The sequence below is a fragment of the Eptesicus fuscus genome, chromosome 6 (assembly GCF_027574615.1).
Source record: "Eptesicus fuscus isolate TK198812 chromosome 6, DD_ASM_mEF_20220401, whole genome shotgun sequence".
NCBI classification, from domain to species: domain Eukaryota; kingdom Metazoa; phylum Chordata; class Mammalia; order Chiroptera; family Vespertilionidae; genus Eptesicus; species Eptesicus fuscus.
Window position 1 is genome coordinate 106,869,215 of NC_072478.1, and position 6,000 is coordinate 106,875,214.

A 6,000-nucleotide genomic window follows, 5' to 3' on the forward strand; every position below is an offset into this window, starting at 1 on the left:
AAGCCAGCTCTCCATTCCCCCGAGGGCTGCTCATAGGGCCCCCGGTACCCCGAGATCCTGGCGCCTGTACAGTTCATTTCCCCCAGGGGCACCGCTCTGTGAGGTGAGCATGTTTCAGCGCGAATCAATGGCTGCTCAGTACAGCTGACCCGGCGGCCATCACTGTGGACACTTTGGCACAGCAGCACCCGTGGCTCCAACCAGCGCTCGCTCAGGGCGGCTCGCGCAGGGACCTCCTCTCCCGCGGCCTCGGCTCCGGGCAGCGGGGACAGCCTCGGCTTTGCATCCCCTCAGGGTGGCCGGCCGCTCCGTGTTGGGGCGCCTGACTCTCCACATGGTTCTTGTTAAAAAGTGGAGAGAAAAGAGCAGCAAGGATGGACTGAAGTTCTTCAAACAACACAATGTCACCCACAGCCTGACGTTCTTTCCCGGGGACCCTCCACCACAGCCTCTTCTGTGATGACCAGAAGCTTCTGGTTTCAAGTGTGGAATCAGGACTCACCTTCTGATGTCAGGGCCACTCAACCCACAGAGCCTCGTGGCCCTGCCTGCCCTTCGTCTTGCAAGGACCTCACACAAGGTCAAGGCCACCTTCACTCAAGGTCATGGCCAAGCCCTGGGTCTGCGTGTTCCCCTTATCTTCTCCTCCCCCCCCCACCCCCCCCCCCCGTGCCCTTTCACCTCCCTGCTGAGACCAGGGCGTTTCCCTGCGGCTGTCAGATGCCCAGCAAGCTCTTCCCTAACTAACTCGAACCAGAAAAACTAATCCAGGGCCAAAGGGGAGTGGCTTCACACACGGGGCGTCTGTCTCCTCCAAGGCCTCCCCAGCCCATTTGCAGGGACAGGGCGGGGCTCAGAGGGAAGTCCCGGCTGAGGTCACTGCAGGGTGCACTCATGGGCTTCGGGCTGCCACCAGCACCCATCTTCTGCCCCTAAACACACTGACACCTGGGAAGCGGCTCCGCAGCCAGAAACGGTATTCAGACCCGGGGGGCAGGTCGGGGTGGCATGGGACAGCAGTCCTGTCAGGGGCCGTCGGTGGGGACACGCTGCCTCCGGGCCAGGCTCTCGGGCAGGTGCGCCTCCTCCCTGCTCTCCCCCCGACGCCAATGGGCCTGTGCCCGAACCACCCCCAGGACGGCAGCAGCCCCAGGGCCAGGGCCCCCGGCCTGCGTCCCTGTGCCGGCGTCTATTCTAACCCCGCTCGCCTCACGCCCACGCCAGCACCCTCGCAGGTAAGAACAGTCTGGGGACCTCGCCTCTCGGCCCCCGGGGCACAGATTCCGCTGAGACACCGCGGCCGGGGGCGACGGAAGGACCACCTCACACGGTTTCCCTTCTGCACCCACGGCCCTGTCCCGTCTGCAAACGTCACGGATGAGAGAGCACGTGTTCGAAACCCCAGCTTCACGCGGAAGTTACTGTCGTAGGGCAGCCCAACAGCCAGTTCCCTCACGGAGCGCGGGCCCTGCTCCTCGAGTGTGAGTGAGGACACGCAGGGCCCTGCCCCCTCCCGGTCTGTTCAGTCACCAGGAAGCTGGCGCCCTGAGGGCCTCCCTTTCAGCAACGTCTGCCTTTCCGACGCTCACGTGTCAGACGCAAACGCTGGGCCTAGCTTCTCCGAGAAGCCTGGTTCCACGGCGTCGATGACCGACGTCCATGCCTCAGGATGGAGGGAACGCACTCCTGTGTCTCCTTCCTCTTCTCTCCTCGGGGACTCGGTGTGCTGCCCGCTGGGAGCAGAGCGAGACCGTGACCAGGGGCCATCTCCTGAGCAGGTCAGAGAGCAGAACCGCTCGGACCCGGCTTCCCTCCTGGCGCAGGCCGAGGCCCGGCCTTGCAGGGACCTCTCCTCGCCGTGTCTCCCACGTGTGAAACCGAACGCCACGTTGCTTCCTCCTGCGCCCACAGAGCCACGCGGAGCTGAGCGCTGGTCAAGCCGCTTCCAGGGGAAGGCGTGCACCAGCAGGAGGCACGCGGCCGGGTCTGTCCACCGGAAATCGTACTTCCCGGAGCGGAGGACCCAACGCCAGGAGCGGGTGCGAGCCGGGCCCACGGTGCGCCCGCGGGGCCGGGGGTGCCACTGCTGAACTCGATGCCCGTCTCCGCGGACCGGAACCAGCGCCCGGGTCTGGGCACCGGGCTGCGGGTGCTGGGAAACAGGACGGCCCCTCACAAGCTGCCCTGCGCTGCTGCACGGAGCCCCGATTCTCGAGGGGCGCACAGACAAAAACGAAGGCCGGGTGAACCGCACAGGGCAAACCGCTGCGGAGGGCGGCCCTGGGGTGGCCCTGCAGTGCGTCGGCGGCCAGGTGGCCCTCGGTGATGAAAGCTGTGGGCACCCCTCCATCGGGGGCGGCTCCCCAGGGCACAGGGACGGCTTTGGCTGTTTCTGCAGCTCAGCCATCGCTCTGTCCCCGGGGCCCCGCCTCTCTGACGGGGCAGAGGCACAGGCTGGGGCCTCCCGCCGCCCCTTCTCCCACGGGTCCCACCAAGTCAGAGCCCTCTTTCCCTGCAGACCCTTAGCTTTACTGCCAGTGACTATAGGAGCTCGGGGCGGACACTGCTCAGGACGGCAGACAGGCCTGCCGCACCTGCCGCCTGTGTGGGTCCCGGTGCCATGACGCCGTGCCTGCCAGCTCCCCGCTCTCCTCTGCCTCTTCCTCCCCCCCCCCCCCCCCGGGAGAGTGGTGCACCTCCTGGTCCTCCCACTGCAGTTGGGGACGGGTTAGAGAACAGACCACAGAGGTCACGTGTCACAGGACGGCCAGCGGAGTGTCGCCCATCATTCCAAGGCCCTCTTTCCGAAGGTCAGACGCTTGTACAGTGAAAGCCTCATCAGCACTTGATTTTTGCACATGCAGGTATTTTTGATAATTTTTAATAAACTCTGGTTTTGAAAGAATTACAGATTCACGAGAAGTTTTAGAGAACGGACTGGAAGCCCTGTGCACCCCCACCCGGCCTCCCGGAGGCTGACTCTGGCGGAACCAACCCCGGACAAGGTCAAAGCCGGGAGTCGGGCCTGGCACCCTCCCCGGAGCTCAGGCGCTTTCCCAGGAGGAGGCACCTGTGTGCACATGTGTCAACGCGGGTCCTTCCAATTCCATTGCGTGTTGCCCTGTGTCACTACCACCACAGCCACGGTACGGAACTGACCCATCACAGAGCCCCTCCAGCCACCTCTTCCCAGCCACACCATCCCCGGCCCCACCCCAGCCCTGGCTCCTGGCATCGTGGCTCAGAGAAGGTCACATGATGGGATTCCCCATCCGCGGCCATCGGAGACCGGCCTTCCCTGCTCAGCCTGGTTCCCGGCGGCCCATCCGCGCTGTGCGTGTCCACAGCCTGTCACTCTCCGTTACCGAGCAGGACTTCCTGGTGCGCAGGTGGCATTTTTTTCCATTCATCTACTGCAGTGGGGTGGGCTTTTCTCCAGTTTGGGGCGACTGCAAATGAAGCTGCCGTGTCCCTGGGGCAGGCCCCAGGCGCGGTGCTGAGCCCACGCAGGTGCATTTCGGTTTCAGCAGAACCCGCCTGCTCTCCAGGGGCTGCGCCGGTCACAGGCCCCCGGCGATGTCCACACGGCCCAGCTGCCGGGCGTCCTCGCCAGCACGGGGTGCTGTCTCTCTTCTTTGTCTTCCCTTCTGAGGGTTTGGGGGACCCCTCACTGTGGCTTTAACTTGCATCTCCCTAACGGGGAGCGGTGCTGAACACCTTCCCATGCGCAGCGTGCCGTTTGCGCATTCTCCCTCTTTAAAGCTTACTGTATTGCTGAGAGTGCTACAGCCGCCCCCCTTTACATTTTACATTTTTTCATTTGCACACTCTCTTGGCTGAGGCGCCTGCGCGTGCCTCGCGCATCCTTTCTGACAGCGGTTTCCTCCTGCTGGTTTCGGAGAGTCGTGTCCCTCTCTGTCCACCCCGCGCAGCGGACGCCAGCGGTGGTCTGCGAGGTCCGAAAGGTCGGCGACCACTGCCCTGGCGTAGTCCAGCCCTTCGGCCCACCTGTGCTTTGCACACGTCTTCTCCCTGTCTGCGCTGCAATTGGTCTCTTCACGGCCATTTGTAAACGTTTTTTATTTTTTTAATAAATCTTTATTGTTCAGATTATTACAATTGTTTCTCCTTTTTTTCCCCCCATATCTCCCCATCACCCGGTTCCCTCCCCCCCACTGTCCTTATCCATAGGTGTATGATTTTTGTCCAGTCTCTTCCCATACCCCCCACACAGACACCCCTTTCCCCCTGAGAATTATCAATCCACTCCCATTCTATGCCTCTGATTCTATTATGTTCACCAGTTTATTCTGTTCCTCAGATTTTTAATTCACTTGATTTTTAGAATCACTTGTTGATAGATATGTATTTGTTGTTCATAATTTTTATCTTTACTTTTTTCTTCTTTTACCTCTTTTTAAAGAATACCTTTCAGCATTTCATATAATACTGGTTTGGTGGTGATGAAAACAAGAGGAATCCAAAGAGGACCACACCAAGACACATCATAATTAAAATGCCAAGAGCAAAAGACAAAGAGAGAATCTTACAAGCAGCAAGAGAAAAACAGTTAGTTACCTACAAGGGAGCTCCCCTATGATTGTCAGCTGATTTCTCAACAGAAACCATGCAGGCCAGACGGGAGTGACAAGAAATATTCAAAGTGATGAATAGCAAGAACCTACAACCAAGACTACTCTACCCAGCAAAGCTATCATTCAGAATTGAAGGGCAGATAAAGAGCTTCACAGATGTAAATGTTTTTTAATTGCGAAGAGGCCACGTTTATCTTTCTGTTTCATGGATCATATTTTTGGTATCCTCAAGTTTAAGAACTCCTCCCCTACTCTTATTTTATTTTAACTGATTTTAGAGAGGAAGGGAGAGGGGGAGAGGAGATTGAAACATCAATGATGAGAGAGAACTCGGCTGCCTCCTGCACGCCCCCTACTGGGGATGGAGCCCGCAACCCAGGCATGTGCCTTGACCGGGAATCGAACCCGGGACCCTTCAGTCCACAGGCTGATGCTCTATCCACCAAGCCAAACTGGCTAGGGCCCTCTCCTACTCTTATGCCAAAGATATTCTCTGATTTTCCTAACAGTTTTACTTTCACATTGTGCATTCAAATGCATACTACATTTCAAATTCGTTTTTAAAATTAAAGTACCAGGTTCAGGTCAAAGTTCTCTCCCTCTCTCTGAAGGGCCAACTGCTCGGCCACAATTACCGTAAAGTCCGTCTCCCCTTCACCGAATCCCTTGCACCTTTGTCAGAAACCAGCTGGACATATTCATGCGGTCTAGTCCTGGGTCAGCTGCCAACACCCACCATTACTGCCTTACAGAGCAATCCTTAACAATGGAGAGAGCGAGTCTTCCATTTCATTATTCTTTTCCAAGAACAGTTATTCTAGGACCTTTGCCATGCCATATACATTTTAGAATGAGACTGTCGATATCTACAAAAAAATGACTGGTTTTCTGATGCAAATTGTGTTAACCCAATAGATGGACTTGGAGCAGCTGGAAGCAGTACTGAGGTCGGGTCCTTGGAGCAGCTGGAAGCAGTAGTGAGATCGGGTCCTTGGAGCAGCTGGAAGCAGTACTGAGATCGGGTCCTTGGAGCAGCTGGAAGCAGTACTGAGATCGGGTCCTTGGAGCAGCTGGAAGCAGTACTGAGGTCGGGTCCTGGGAGCAGCTGGGAGCAGTACTGAGGTCGGGTCCTGGGAGCAGCTGGAAGCAGTACTGAGGTCGGGTCCTGGGGGCAGCTGGAAGCAGTAGTGAGGTTGGGTCCTGGGAGCAGCTGGGAGCAGTACTGAGGTCGGGTCCTGGGAGCAGCTGGAAGCAGTACTGAGGTCGGGTCCTGGGAGCAGCTGGAAGCAGTACTGAGTTCGGGTCCTGGGAGCAGCTGGAAGCAGTACTGAGGTCAGGTCCTGGGGGCAGCTGGAAGCAGTACTGAGATCGGGTTCTTGGAGCAGCTGGAAGCAGTACTGAGGTC